Below are 17,330 nucleotides of genomic sequence, written 5' to 3'. Positions count from 1 at the left end.
CCACTCATCTGAAATTCTGATTTAATTGGCCTGGAATAGGGTCTAGGCATAAGTAAGTATTTCTTAAACAAAAAACCAAGGGATGGAAATATGCAGTAAGGGTATATGTAACAAACCTGCATGTTCTTCACATGTATCCCAGAACTTAAAGCATTAAAAAAAGTTGTATTCATCGAAGAATAATTGTTCCCAGAGGCAGTGGGTAGGTGAGGAGTGAAGGAATGGGGAATTACTGGTCCAAAGTTACAAAGTTTCAGCTAGACAAGAGGAATAAATTTTGAGATCTACTGCAAAGCAGGATGACTGTAATCAATAATAATGTGTTGTATATTTCAAAATAACTAAGAGTAGTTTCAAATGTATCACCACAAAAACATCAACGAAGTGAAGTGATGGATATGTTAATTAGCTCCATTTAATCACTCTAAATTGTAGACATATCAAAACATCACATTGTACTATATAAATATAATTATGAAAAAAAAATCAGACCTGATGTTTGAAATGATAATTATTTTTATAACCTCATTTCAGATTTAACAATGTCATATTATATCTTAGTATGTATCCATATTACCCACGTGGGAACTACATGTCTCTATAAAGTTACCCAGGTGTGATATCCAAGATATTCAGTCAAGAGGGAGTGTATAACTGTTACTTTTAGTCTTCATTCATGTTAGTACTGCCCAGCCACAGTTTGTACAATAGTTTTCCCACTTTACAATTTTAAAAACCTATCATTCTTGATTTTATTAACTTGCCATTCTATCAAATTTAAACATGCTTTTATTTTTTAAAAGACCATGTCCAAGTGGCAATTCTATCTGTATTTCCCTCAAAAAAGCATCAGTTGAAGAAATCTGAGAAATTCAACCAGCTCTGAACTCATCACTATTTCAATGTCTGTTATTTATTTATTATTATTATTTTTTTGAGGTGGATTCTCACTTTGTTGTCCAGGCTGGAGTACAGTGGTGCGATATCAGCTCACTGCAACTTCTGCCTCCTGGGCTTAAGTGATTCTCCTGCCTTAGCTTCCTGAGTAGCTGGTATTCCAGGTGCCCCCAACCATGCCCAGCTAATTTTTGTACTTTTAGTAGAGACGGGATTTCACCGTGTTGGCCAGGCTGGTCTCGTACTCCTGAGCTCAGGTGATCCACCCGCCTCAGCCTCCCAAAGTGCTGGGAGTAGAGGTGTGAGCCACTGGCCCAGCCCCAAGGCATTTTTTTAAACCAGGACTTCTGTATAATGAAACTTTTCTCGATATCTTTTTAACCACATCCTCTTACTTATTACATCCATTCCAACTACCTGTCTTCATCTCGTCACACTGAAGTACTCAAACTGTCCACAGGCTGCAGAATGAATTAACTAGGACTTTATATCATTTTTCAAATCATGGAATTACACAATCTTTTGAGTATGGAATTGGAAGGCCTTTATAGTTCATTCAGTAGAAAACTGGAACATTTTTGAAAGGTGATCTGCTTGACACCTTTCAAAGAGTACAAAACCTTGTGAAGTAGCAGATGCAATGATTGCCAATATACTTTATGAAATGAATTTCAGAGTTTGAGATTAAATTGGCTTTTCTGAAATATGTAAGTCTGGAAAAACACAACATTTCTAATCTTGCTTTGGAAAGCCTTTAAGTAAAAATCAATTTCTAATCTTCTTTGAAATAAACATGGAATATCCTAAGGTTTTATTCATGTTTCATGAATTTCACAGCATTCATCACATTTTAAAGTTATTTTTGATGCTTTGCATTGTATTAAAATCTCTCTTGGAATGAGAGGCCTGAAAAACAATCGTAATATACTGTTGTTGTCTAACAATATATCAAGTTTTTAATGACTCTTACAATGCAATATTTTTATCATTCTTATAGTTTATCCACACGTATTTAATATTACTAGCAGAAATTTAGATTTTAGTAAATTAATTCTGATCTTTGTAAAATAAAACTATATCTATATCTATTAATTCTTTAGTCCATGAATCCATCTAACAATTATTATTGAACAAGTTCTAGGAGATAAGTACTATATAGTGGCTAAGAATTCTGAAAAATCATCTTATACCTATTATACAGAAGCAGAGCAAGACAAATGAACCAAAACTTACATAACACTGTGAATGTGTTTCAAGTTTAAAGATCTTAAAAAATACCTTTCATAAAACTAAAGATAAAACTTGATACTTGTTTCTACTACATTTGGTTTTATATACTTAGGCATATTATTTTTGAGTCTGGTATTAAATAAGCCAACGTATGTTTGCAGTCTATATCTTTATTCGTGCCTTTGATTAAAATATTGAATAAGCAAGATCTAAAGAAAAGTAACATACTGAATATGCGACTAGAAACCTCTCTCCAAGTGACCAGGCTGGGCAAAATGCTGAAATCCCATCTCTACCAAAAAATAAGAGGTGGTGGTGCACCCCTGTAGCCCGAGACAGGAGGCTCACTCGAGCTCAGAAGGTAGGGGCTACAGTGAGCTATGACTGCCACTGCACTCAGCCTGACTGACAAAGTGAGACACTGTCTCACAAAAAAGGGAAGAAAACCTGTCTCTGAGATGAAAAAGGAGTAAGAGGGTATTTAAGGCACACGTCCCCAGTGAGGCAGTCTAAATCAATATGAGCTTGAAATCCTTCCTAAACAATATTTAGTTCACTTATATTGTTCTGTTCTACAAAATCAAAGTATTCCTCTTAGAAACAATATTTACCAAATTTTCCTTTAGTATACCAATTGTGGTACAATTATGCCACTTCTGTTTAATCCTGCCTAGTAGTCCATGTTATCTGGTATAGTGTTCAAATGTGCAGGCTTTGAGCCACACCATACGGGCACAAAAATTTCTTCTGCCACTTAAAATTGGGTGACTTACTTCACCTCTGCATGCCTCAGTATGACACTAGTTGCTACCTCCTATAGTTGTGAGGATAAAATGTGTGTATACAGGCAAAGCACTTAGTATTTAAATACAACTTAATTATAGTCGTAATTATTACTATTACTATGATTATGGTTATTATTTGATTAGCTCCCTCGATGAAAACAAAGCATAGGGAGTTGAATTAGAAAAGATTAGAATGGTGTTTAAGTTGGGTCCTGTGAAGCAAAGAGAAGAGTCATGACAATTCCTTTGGCAAGAGAAGCCTCAAAATAGAATCTGGGTTTCAAAATCTTCCTCCAAAGTAGAGAGATATGAAAGCTGGAAATGACATAAAGCTGTTTAGGTAGTCAAGTGGATTTTCTTCTAAATCCATAGCTTTCTTCTAAATCTATAACAACCAGATGAATTAACCCTTTTCTTTGCTCAGGTACCTATTCTCAAAGTTAAGGCATTCTGGATGCAGATTCCTTTGAGTTTTGAGATGATCATGATGGTCTTCATGCAGTCTTTCCCCCAGGTTGACACGTGGTTATTTCACTTAAACAGATTAAAATCAATACCTGGAAATACAAAGAAATGTATTTTTTAATTTCTCAAAAACTAATATTCACCAGTATGGAATGAATAATTGCATGCCTAGTTCTCCGTGTACTTGCTCTTTTAAGTAATATAGCTTGGTTTGCTTTCTTTTTCTTTTCTATCTACAATCAAATTCAAACTGCTATCACTGGGTCATACATAATCAATCAAATAAACTAAAAAGCTACTGAAAGAATTTTCCATCACTAAGCTGCCTTTTGGCAGCTGTATAATTGGTCTGCTTTACTAGACAGTCAAGTGCATGCAAATGCGTTAGTGCTCATGACTTGCTTCCAGGCCAACCCCAGGCTCACACTGCCAATTTTTTTTGTCATTGTAGGTAGGTGACTTTATGTATTTTTGGATTTTTATTGTATAATAATAGGGACAAGAAAAATAAATGTTCACCTAGGCGTCAAAGATAATTGTTAAGCCACTATTTTAAGTGATAGTTAACTATGGGACTCTATTGTTTTGTGAGGAATATAGAAAAATGTTTTGAATAATTACTCTTTCTGGGACACTTTGAGGGGTCAAATGTATTCTGTTCTTAAGTATCAGTTAAAATGTCTTTTGCATTCTCTCTGATCTGAGTGTTTTGATGTTGTGTGCAATGAACCAAAACATTGCATTACAAAAAGAAATCTTTATACAGTTGACAACTTGTAGGTCTCTGAGGAATCTATTCAATTAGTGTCATGTCCTGGTTCCCTATAGTATCAAAATTCACAGAGAATTGAAATGTCTTAGAAGTTGTGTCTAATAAACCAAGAAAAGCATCATGAAATTTTTTCCTTAAAATGAAAGATAGAAAAAAATGTGTTTCTGCATAACTCATGTAAAAACAGTAGCCTAGAATCTGGCACTTAGTTGTTCATCACTGAAATGTGTTATCTGGGTCTGCTAACTTGACGTTATATAGCTATAATTAAAATCAAACCTACCTTGACTTTGACTCATGCTGCCTATTTTTTTTCTCAATGGAATCTGAGAAAATCCTATTTCTTGGGGAGGAAAGGACATCAATTTGATATTATAGATTGGAATCCAGCATTGGGATCAGGTGGAATAGGATAGATGCTCAATGTGGATGGGAATGAGTAGAATCTTCTGGGTGAATGTCAACTGCTATCCATGGAAGGCAAAGAAAATGAAGACTAGACCAGAAGCCATATTGAACTTTATAAAGGCCTTTTCTGCATATATTGAGATAATCATGTGGTTTTTGGGTTTAGTCCAGTTTATGTGGTGAATCACTTTTATTGATTTGTGTATGTTGAGCTAGACTTGCACCCTGGGGATGAAGCCTACTTGATCATGGTGGATAAGCTATTTGATGTGTGTCTGGATTTGGTTTGCCAGTATTTTGTTGAGGATTTTTGCATTGATGTTCATCAAGGATATTGGCCTGAAGTTTTCTTTTTCTGTTGTGTCTTTGCCAGGATTTGGTATCAGGATAATGGTGGCCTCATAGAATGAGTTAGGGAGGAGTCCCTCCTCCTCAGTTTCTTGGAATACTTTAAGTAGGAATTGTTCCAGCTCTTCTTTATACCTCTGGTAGAATTCAGCTGTGAATCCTTCTGGTCCTGATCTTTTTTTGGTTGGTAGGACTCTCAGTAAAGTAGGTATTAAAGGAATATACCTCAAAACAATAAGAGCCATACATGCAAACCCAGAGCCAATATCATATGGAATCGGCAATAACTGGAAGCATTCCCCTTGAAAAACAGCACAAGACAAGGTTGTCCTCTCTCACTATCCCTATTCAGCATAGCATTGGAAGTCCTGGCCAGGGCAATCAGGCAAGAGAAAGAAATAAAGCATATTCAAATAGAAAGAGAAATCAAACTATCTTTGTTTTTAGACATGATCCTATATCAAGAAAACCCCATCATTTCTACCCAAAAGCCTCTTAAGCTGATAAGCAAATTCATCAAAGTCTCAGGATACAAAATCAATGTGCAAAAATTACCAGCATTTCTGTATGCTAACAACAGGCAAGCCGAGAGCCAAATCAGGAATGAACTCCCCTTCACAATTGCTACAAAATGAATAAAATAGCTAGGAGTACAGCTAACAAGGGAAGTGAAGGACATCTCCAAAGATAACTACAAACCACTGCTCAAAGTAGAGAAGACACAAACAAGTGGAAAACATTCCACGCTCATGAATAGGAAGAATCAATATCATTAAAAAGGCCATACTGCCCAAAGCAATTTACAGATTCAATGCATCCTATTAAACTACCATAGATATTCTGTACATAATTAGAAAAAAAAACTATTTTAAAATTTATATGGACCCAAAACAGAGCCTGAATAGCCAAGGCAACCCTCAGCAAAAAGGACAAGGCCGAAAGTTATCACACTGCCCGATTTCAAACTATACAACAGGGCTACAGTAACCAAAACAGCATGGTACTGGTACAAGAACAGACAGACCAATGGAACAGGATAGAGAACCCAGAAATAATGCTGCACACCTACAAAAATCTGATCTTTGACAAACCTGACAAAAACAAGCAATGGGGAAATGATTCCCTATTTAATAAATGATGCTGGGATAACTGGCTGGCATTAGTTGAAAAAACTGGAACTTGACCCCTTCTTTACACCATATACAAAATCAATTCAAGATGGAATAAGACTTAAATGTGAAATGCCAAACTATAAAAACCCTAGAAGAAAACCTAGGCAATATTATTCAGGACACAGACACTGACAAAGATTTCATGAACAAGATGCCAAAAGCAATTACAAAAAAAGCAAAAGTTGACAAATAGACCCCAATTAAACTAAAGCGTTTCTTCACAGCGCGTGCTCACGCACACACACACACACCCACACACACACGAAAAAACAACTATCAACAGAGTAAACAACCTACAGAAAGGGAGAAAATTTTTGCCATCAATCCGTCTAGCAAATGTCTAATATCCAGCATCTATAAAGAACTCAAACAAATTTACAAGAAAAGGCAAATAACCTCATTAAAAAGTGGGCAAAGGACATGAATAGACACTTCTCAAAAGAAGACATACATGTGGCCAAAAACATATGCAGAAAAACTCATCAGTCATCATTAGAGAAATGCAAATCAAAACCACAATGAGATACCATTTAACACCAGTCAGAATGGCAATTATTAAAAAGTCAAAAATAACAGATGCTAGTGAGGTTGTGGAGAAAAGGGAACTCTTTCACACTGTTGTTGGAAGTGTAAATTAATTCAACCATTGTGGATGACGGTGTGGCGATTATTCGAAGACATAAAGCCAAAAATACCATTCAACCTAGCAATCCCATTACTGAGTAATTCCCAAAGGAATATAAATTATTCTATTATAAAGATACATGCACAAGTATATCATTGCAGCACTATTCACAACAAAGACACAGAATTAACTTAAACACCCATCAGTGATAGACTGGATGAAGAAAATGTCACACATATACACCAAGAAATATTATGCAGCTGTAAAAACAAACCAGATCATGTCCTTTGTAAGGACGTGGATGAAGTTGGAGGCCATTATCCTTATCAAACTAATGCAGGAACAGAAAACCAAACACCGTATGTTCTCACTTATAAGTGGGAGCTAAATGATGAGAACACATGGACACATGGGGTGAGGAACAGCACACACTAGGATCTGCTGGTGGGGGGCAGGAGGAGGGAGAGCATCAGGAAAAATAGCTAATGCAAGCTGAGCTTAATACCTAGGTGATGGGATGATCTGTGCAGCAAATCCCCATGACACACATGTACCTATGTAATAAACCTGCACATCTGCACATGTACCCTTAAAATAAAAGTTGGAAATAAAAAAATCCATATAAAAAAAGAAAATGAAGAGTAGAGAAGTTGGCTCTACTACCAACATCAAATAATGAACAAAGTTCTATGAATGACATTAAAATCTTACCAAAAAAGTAGTTGGGGAGTTAAATATAGGCAGAAAATAAAGAGCAAGGAGCAAGTAGCAGGAGGAAGCAACCCAGGAATATTTTGTTTTTAGCTCCTCAAGCTCACTTTAGTTGGTTATTGTCACTATATTGTATAGCTTTTTGGTTATTGATTGTGTAATATTTGGTTGAAAGGTTTGGCATAAAGGTGCAGTTTTTACGTAGACAGCTTCCTTCCCAGGCTGCAATGACTGCACATCTGCTCCCACCTGCTTGATACTGGCCTCTGCTCTTGGAGAATATAGAGCGACGGATGGCTGCTTATGGCGCCATCGATGCCCCAATGGCTTGAATGATTTCTGACTCTACCTAGACCCACAGTCTGACTCCATCAAATCTTTTGATTTTTTTTCCTTTCTATGCCTATGTTCTTCTAGTTTTTCTTATTTACTGCCTATTAGATAGACTTCTTTGTCTCAACTTCCATTTCTGGCATGATGTCAATTCCTGGTTGCCTACTTGCCTTGTGTGCAGGTGCATCTTGATCTCTACTCTGTTATTGGTCCTGACTCTGCCCTATTCAAGTGGTCACAATTTATCAACAGCCTCACACTACACTCTTCATTCAGTTAATGGGCCCACTATTTGCCAAATTTTGTTTTTATCTTATAATCCTAGAAAGTAAATAATTAAACAGCAAGCATAAAATACATTTTCTCCTTTAATCAGAATTTGGTACCTGGAGACTATAATAATGACTGTCATCCTGGCAAGCAAATTGATGATTTTTGCTGGTGGGAGAGTTCTTATTTTGGAAATACTTTTGGCAAGAGATGCCTGATTTTCTAGCCTTGTCAATAGGAAACAGCCATGCATTTCAAAGATTTATGAGGCATGATTATCGGAAGACAAATGATTATATTTTATACCAAAAGTTATTCCTCCTGTGTATGTGATGTGACTCCATATGTGTTCTGGAGAACTTCATATTTTAATCTGTGCCAGGTGTATCCTCACGGCGTAAGAAAAGGCCTAGAGAGTTAAGTTCGTCGTCTTGGACCCATTTTTGTTTGTTCTTTGTCTCATGATTAATTGTTTCCTTTGAATAATTAGTAAAACTTACATTGGATAAGCTTTCTGATTCTCATGATACTGAATGCACAATCTATTCCTTTTTGCATTACTATTTACTCAATATCGTTTTGCTGTTATTAATCAATGTCCACAGTTCTAAGGCTGAAATCTACTAAAATCTCCAGGAGTAAGATCGTTTCATTATAAAGTCCTGTCATGAGAAAATAAATCATTGTGAATATATGAAAGAACTTATTTGAGCACTGCAAGGCAGATCATGGCTTTTACTTGAAGTTATTTATTTTTAATATATAACTTCTGTAATCTCTCTCAGAAATATTCATCAAGAAAAACTACCAATTATGTTAGTGCCATTTCTAAAAAGCTACCTTTTCTTTTTCTAGAAATATGGGAAAGTTGTAAAAAATTATATTTCCTCAAAATTTTAGGTAAATATAATTGCGTAATACAACCTATGGCAAATATTTAAATCTTTATTAATCCAAAGGAAAATAAATTGGCTTTGTCTAATAATTACTAAATATCTACTAAATACTAAGACATGTGCAGTGATTAACATGTGTTAATTAAATCTCATATGCCCCACCATTTTTTTCAGGTAGCAATTATTATTTATAGGTGAGAAAACAGATTTGAGAAGTTAAGGAGTAGGTAGTCCCTGGATTATATTCACAAAATGACAGAGGACAAGTTAAATCAGAGCTAGTTTAATGAATGCCCATCCTGTCTTTCCTACAGCATGCTATGTAATGTAACACTGATCTAAGCACACATTAGTATACGGTAAATTGGGAAAAGAGTTGCTCTGGATTCTGTACAATTATTAGAACATTTAATAATAATTTTATAGGAACTATTGATTTTTAGTTTAAAATTCAAAACAATTGATAGCAATTCATCTTTTAATATTTTAAATACATTTAGTTATATCTCTGTTTGTAACTGAATCAAACATTGTCAAATTAATTCCAACAAAACTACATTATTTATCATTTGATATAAATTATTAATTGTAATTTATTGATTGTGTGGTTATACATGTATTGGATTTGTCTTATAATTGCATAAGAACTGTAAACATGAAAAGTTTGATAGAGATTTATGAAAGAGTTTAAATCAACAGTAGGAGCTGAGACTTTTTTTTTTTGAAAAGGTGAATACCTTGGACATTTTCAGAAACAGAGACTAAAATTCCTTGTGCTTTGACAATTATAGTGGCCAAAGCTAAGAGATTACAGTTTGGCAGGGAACAGAATGCTCATGCATTTTGGATCTCATGGTGGTTGTTTCTCAATGCAAATCAACAATCTTTTAATTAAGTTATCTTTCCCAAATTTGTATATATTTTCAGTAGTGCCAGTTTCTTAGAGCCTGATTAGTTCTGGGCCCTCGTTTAAAAAGTGAAAGATGAGATAATAGAAAATAATCCCCAAATATTGTTGTTACTAGCCCACCTTCAACTCCATATTAAATTTTATACAAAAAGCTAAAAATTTCTAGGTTTTTAAAATGAGAAATTGAGGCACAAAATGCTTACTTCATCAAAATGGGGACATATATCATACATGAATGGGGAAAGATGGAAGGGAGACAGGAAGCACAGGTAGAAAGAGAAATGCATCCTACAATTTGACTTGAATTTAGGCATTGGGATAAGGATGTTTAGGCATTCGAGTTAAACAGTCAGCTACCTGCTTTCAGTATTTCTTCCAAGTCTGGTTTTGCTTTACGTGGATATTTGTTTTTCTAATAGAATGAATTAGTTTGAGAGAAACTACCACCGCTCAAAATTGAGGTATCATTTTAGCTATCATTAACAGCTAAGAAAGTAGTGGTATTCTAAAATTCCTGCATTTTTAACTCAATGTAATATCATGATGTTTCAGAGAGGTGGGTACTGGGATTATGCCCATTTTACTGATGGAGAAGTAGAGAAATAGAAAGATGATGTAATTTAAACAGACTGTAAGGATAAATTCAAACCAGTGTGCAGCTCCTCAGTCACTATATTGTATAGCCTTTTCCTGACCTGGCAAATCACTTTTGGCAGTCAATGGTTTGGCTTTTGTTTTGTTTTGTTTTTGAGACAGTCTCGCTCTGTCGCCCAGACTGGAGTGCAGGGGCGCGATCTGGGCTCACTGCAAGCTCTGCCTCCCGGGTTCCCGCCATTCTCCTGCCTCAGCCTCCTGAGTAGCTGGAGCTACAGGTGCCGCCACCGCGCCTGGCTAGTTTTTTGTATTTTTTTTTTAGTAGAAACGGGGTTTCACCGTGTTGGCCAGGATGGTCTCGATCTCCTGACTTCTTGATCGGCCCAGCTCAGCCTCCCAAAGTGCTGGAATTAATGGTTTGGCTATTTGAAAGCCTCACTAGCGAACATATTTATGGACGATTTAGTTTAAGACATGGAATCTACAATGGTTGCTATTAAAGAGTATTGATTGTCTGTTGGGCGTGTCACAGCTAACTGCTATTCAGTAACTAAAGCTGGTATGTGATGCCAAGGATTGAGCACAGAATGCATGCCTGCTGGTCACTGTGATCTCTTTATAATACTATTCTAAGGACTGTGCATCACTATTTCATAATCTATAGGCTCAATATTTGATGAGATATTGTATCTCTATTGAACTTATTTTGCAATTAAAATTTTTTAAATAAATGGGTTATTATTTTAAGGTTTATGCCATATAGGTTGAAAATGTTACAGTAATCCTCATGATTTTATGAGTAAAACTGAGGACTGTTTAAAGTGGAATGACTGGGAATATGTACACACTGAGGCAGCCTTACGCTCAATATCTCACAAATCAGTTGGTAGAATTAACTTTTAACATGGTTAAAGTTTTGACTAAACCTACATCCTTATTATGATTAAAAATGGGCTATGTATGAAGTGCAGTTTATGTAAAGAAATCTAATCATATTTTATTTTCCTCATAGGAATATTTTATTTTACTTTGATTTGATTTCTATTTATAATTGATTTGTATCAAATAGTGCTGCTTAAAATGATTATCATATTAATTAATATAAATAAAGTATCCCAATCATAAATTAATTCTATTTTCCTTTGGTAGATATTTCAAAGCATTTTGTCATTATTTATGACAGATACACAGATGTACATACACCTTCTTAATCTGTTAATTTTCCTTGTGGAGCCATCAGATTAAGCTTCTTTCTACTGAATTTCTAATTTGTGGTAGGTAGCCAGATGTAACTCTTTCAGTTGATTTAGTAGCAGGAGATAGATTCACCCACACTCCTTCTGCTAACATTATGGTGGTATAGTGAGAAGAGAGCTTACAAAAAGAAGCATGCATAGTATTATGATCAGATACCTGAAAAATATTATAATGCCAGTGAAAAACTCAATGACGCTTCAGTATCCTTATATTCGTTTCCAAATTCAAGTACCTTTTATTCCTTCACACAAGTGTCATATCACAGCTATGCTTTCACAAAACCAATAGCTGGCAAACATCTACCTCTGTGAGTAAACTGAGTAGTTCCATCTATAATCAATTATTTCTATATCAGCTGCTTGGTTGTTAAAATTATTTAGCTGTTGTTGAAAGATTATGATCCTTGTTCCGTTAGATAAGTTGATACATATGTAAAATATTTTGACCAGTGCCAGGATATAGTAAGCAATATAGAATGTGATGTGTTATATTTTTTTCTCAAATTAAAGCTTGGCTCTTTTGGTAGATTTTAAGATGAGACAATACATCTAACTTTCTAGATTTAAAATATCATACACACACTAACACATATTATTTAAAATATATCTTTTAATTTCATCCAGCAACCCTAATAGTGGGTATATCCCCAAAGGAAAAGAAATCATTATACCAAAAATACACCTGTACTTGTATGTTTATTGTAGCACTTTGCACAATAGCAAAGATATAAAATCAACCTGTATCCATTAATGGATGAATGGATAAAGAAAATGTGGTATACTTACACAATGAAATATTACTTCTATTAGTCCATTTTCACACCACTGATAAAGACATACCTGAGACTGAGCAATTTACAAGAGAAAGAGTTTTATTGGACTTACAGTTCCATAAGGCTGAAGAGGCCTCACAATTATAGCGGAAGGTGAAAGGCACGTCTTACATGGTTACAGATAAGAGAGATTTTATATGGAAACTCCCCTTTTTAAAACCATCAGATCTCATGAGATTTATTAGTGATTATGAGAACAGCATGGGAAAGACCCGCCCCCATGATTCAATTACCTCCTACCGGGTCCCTCCTACGACACATGGGAACTCAAGATGAGATTTGTGTGGGGGCACAGCCAAACCATTTAATTCTGCCCCAACCCCTTCCAAATCTCATGTCGTCACGTTTCAAAACGAATCATGCGCTCTCAAAAAACCCCCAAAGTCTCAACTCATTTCAACACCAACTCAAAAGCCCACAGTCCAAAGTGTCATTCAAGACAAGGCAAGTCCCTTCTGCCTAAGAGCCTGTAAAGTCAAAAGCAAGTTTGTTACTTCCAAAATATAATGTGGGTATGGGTATTGGGTAAATATAGCTATACCAAATGGGAAAAATTGGCCAAAACAAAGGGGCTATAGGCCCTGAGCAAGTCCAAAATCCAGCAGGGCAGTCAAGTCTTAATAGCTCCAAAATGATCTCTTTTGACTCCATGTCTCAATTCGAGGTCATGCCAATGCAAGGGATGGGTTTCCATGGTCTTGGGCAGCTCTGCCCCTGTGGCTTTGCAGGGCATAGCCCCCCTCCTGGCTGCTTTCATGGGCTGGCATTGAGCATCTGTGGCTTTTCCAGGTGCATGGTGTAAGCTCTCAGAGGATCTACCATTCTGGGGTCTGGAAGATGCGGGCCCTCTTCTCACAGCTTCACTAGGTGGTGCCCAGTAGGGACTCTCTGTGGGGGATTAGACCCCACATTTCCCTTCTGCACTGCCCTAGCAGACATTCTCCATGAGGGCCCCGCCCCTGCAGAAAACTTCTACCTGGGCATTCAGGCATTTCTATATATCCTCTGAAACCTAGCAGAGGTTCCCAAACCTCAATTCTTGCCTTCTGTGCACCTGCAGGCTCAACACCATGTGGAAGCTGCCAAGGCTTGGGGCTTCCACCCTCTGAAGCCACAGCCCAAGCTGTACCTTGGCCTTCTTAGTCACAGCTGGAGTGGCTAGGACACAGGGCACCAAGTCCCTAGACTGCACACAGCAGAGGGTCCCTGGGCCCAGCCCATGAAGCCATATTTTCCTCCTAAACCTCAGGGCCTGTGATGGGAGGTGCTGCTGCAAAAGTCTCTGACATGCCCTGGAGACATTTTACCCACTGTCTTGGTGGTTAACATTCAGCTCCTCTTTACTTATGCAAATTTCTGCAACTGGCTTGAATTTCTCCTCAGAAAATGAGATTTTCTTTTGTATTGCATTGTCAAGCTGCAAATTTTCGAAACTTTTATGCTCTGTTTCCCTTTTAAAACTGAATGCTTTTAACAGCACCCAAGTCACCAAGCAGCACCTCTTTGCTGCTTAGAAGTTTTTTCAGACAGATACCCTAAATCATTGCTCTCTAGTTCAAAATTCTACAAATCTCTAGGGCAGGGGCAAAATGACTCCAGTCTCTTTATTAAAACATAACAGGGGCCACATTTGCTCCAGTTCCCAAGAAGTTTCTCATCTCCATCTGAGACCACCTCAACCTGGATTTCATTGTCCATATCATTATTAGCATTTTGGTCAAAGCCATTCAACAAATCTCTAGGGAGTTCTGAACTTTCCCACATTTTCCTGTCTTTCCCTCAGCCTTCCAAACTGTTCCAACCTCTGACTGTTACCCAGTTCCAAAGTTGCTTCCACATTTTTGGCTATCTTTTCAGGAGAGCCCCACTCTACTAGTACCAATTTACTGTATTAGTCTGTTTTCATGCTGCTGAAAGACATACCTGAGACTGGGCAATTTACTAAAGAAAGAGATTCATTGGACTTACAGTTCTACATGGCTGGAGAGGCCTCACAATTATAGGTGAAGGTGAAAGGCACATCTCACATGGTGGCAGAAAAGAGAAGAGAGCTTGTGCAGGGAAACTCCCCTTTTTAAAACCATCAGATCTCATGAGGCTTATTAGTGATCATGAGAACAGTATGGGAAAGACCTGTCCCCATGATTCAATTACCTCCTACAGGGTGTCTCCCACAACATATGGGAATTCAAGATGAGATTTGGGTTAGGACACAGCCAAACCATGTTATTACTCAATGATAAAACATGGAATCATGTCTTTTGTAGCAACATGGATTGAATTGGAGGCCATTATCTTAAGTGAAAGAAGTCAGAAACAGAGACAAATACCACATGTTCTCAGTTATAAATGAGAGCCAAATAATGTGTCCACATGAACATAGAGTGTGGAATAATAGACATTGGAGACTCAGGTGGGTGAAGTGGTGCTAGAAGCCAATGATGAGAAATTACTTACACAACCTACATTACTCAAGTGCTGAATACCCTAATAGCCCTGATGTCACACTGTGCAATATATCCCTGTAACAAAATTATACAAGTATTTCATACATTTATAGAAATGAAAAAGTAACAAAAGTAATATACATGAATTTATTTTGGATTTCAATGATTGTTTTCATTCATTTTTAAAACACTGCTTCTTAGGAAAATATGATTATGAATTTATTCCTTATGCCAGAAATAACTAACTCATGGGTATCATCTTACATAAATTTCATAAAACATAATTGTCTACTTTAAGTATAGCTACTTTTCTTACACATACAGTACACTTTGTGAGGGTGTTTGCCTTGTGAACCTATGAAGTAATTCTGAAAACTTTGTATAATTAAAACTTTCTAGATGCCTACTTTAAAAAGAATACTATAAATATTTTATATAACATTTCCCCCTTTCTAGCAATGAATTTCACCCACAGAGATATCATTGGAAGAATGCATGGGTAAGCATGAGCATTGGGACTGTACACACTGTAATGGATACGTAGGGATTTATAAATAACCATGTGGGAGCTCTGAATAGAGATGAATTGAAAAAAAATTCTGCTTTGTGCTAGCCAACATGAACTACGGCCCAAACAACTAAAAGAAAGACTATATTTATAGTTTGCTGACCCCAAACTGATATATAACAGAAAATTACTGCTAAACATAATGTCAGCAGAAGCTACCTCTAATTATTTTCCATTGCTTTTTGCTGAAAAATGTCTGTTCTCTCAGATTAAAAACATAACACTCAAAATTGTTTTAAAAATCCAGTCCCAATAAATTTTGATTATTACCTGCTAAAGTTTATTTAACTGTTAAGATAAACAAAAAGAGAACTCTAACATGGCATTTCATCGCTCATCTTTATTTTTAAAATGGTTATCTTGCAGTCATCCGATATTTTTTATCATTATTATACTTTAAGTTTTAGGGTACATGTGCACAATGTGCAGGTTTGTTACATATGCATCCATGTGCCATGTTGGTGTGCTGCACCCATTAACTCGTCATTTAGCATTAGGTATATCTCCTAATGCTGTCCCTCCCCCCTCCCCCCACCCCACAACAGTCCCTGGAGTGTGATGTTCCCCTTCCTGTGTCCATGCGTTCTCATTGTTCAACTCCCACCTAGGAGTGAGAACATGCAGTGTTTGGTTTTTTGTCCTTGAGATAGTTTACTGAGAATGATGGTTTCCAGTTTCATCCATGTCCCTACAAAGGACATGAACTCATCATTTTTTATGGCTGCATAGTATTCCATGGTGTATATGTGCCACATTTTCTTAATCCAGTCTATCTTTGTTGGACATTTGGGTTGGTTCCAACTCTTTGCTATTGTGAAAAGTGCCGCAATAAACATATGTGTGCATATGTCTTTATAGCAGCATGATTTATAGACCTTTGGGTATATACCCAGTAATGGGATGGCTGGGTCAAATGGTATTTCTAGTTCTAGATCCCTGAGGAATCACCACAATGACTTCCACAATGGTTGAACTAGTTGACAGTCCCACCAACAGTGTAAAAGTGTTCCTATTTCTCCACATCCTCTCCAGCACCTGTTGTTTCCTGACATTTTAATGATGGCCATTCTAACTGGTGTGAGATGGTATCTCATTGTGGTTTTGATTTGCATTTCTCTGATGGCCAGTGATGATGAACATTTTTTCATGTGTTTTTTGGCTGCATAAATGTCTTCTTTTGTGAAGTGTCTGTTCATGTCCTTTGCCCACTTTTTGATGGGGTTGTTTGTCTTTCTCTTGTAAATTTGTTTGAGTTCATTGTAGATTCCGGATATTAGCCTTTTGTCAGATGAGTAGGTTGTGAAAATTTTCTCCCATTCTGTAGGTTGCCTGTTCACTCTGATGGTAGTTTCTTTTGCTGTGCAAAAGCTCTTTAGTTTAATTAGATCTCATTTGTCAACTTTGGCTTTTGTTGCCATTGCTTTTGGTGTTTTAGACATGAATTCCTTGCTCATGCCTATGTCCTGAATGGTATTGCCTAGGTTTTCTTCTAGGGTTTGTATGGTTTTAGGTCTAACATGTAAGTCTTTAATCCATCTTGAATTAATTTTTGTATAAGGTGTAAGGAAGGGGTCCAGTTTCAGCTTTCTACATATGGCTAGCCAGTTTTCCCAGCACCATTTATTGAATAGGGAATCCTTTCCCCATTTCTTGTTTTTGTCAGGTTTGCCAAAGATCAGATGGTTGTAGATATGTGGCATTATTTCTGAGGGCTCTGTTCTGATCCATTGATCTATGTCTCTGTTGTGGTACCAGTACCATGCTGTTTTGGTTACTGTAGCCTTGTAGTATAGTTTGAAGTCAGGTAGCA

This window comes from Symphalangus syndactylus, chromosome X (genome assembly GCF_028878055.3).
Source record: "Symphalangus syndactylus isolate Jambi chromosome X, NHGRI_mSymSyn1-v2.1_pri, whole genome shotgun sequence".
Taxonomy (NCBI): Eukaryota; Metazoa; Chordata; class Mammalia; order Primates; family Hylobatidae; genus Symphalangus; species Symphalangus syndactylus.
This window is presented reverse-complemented; position numbering follows the sequence as displayed.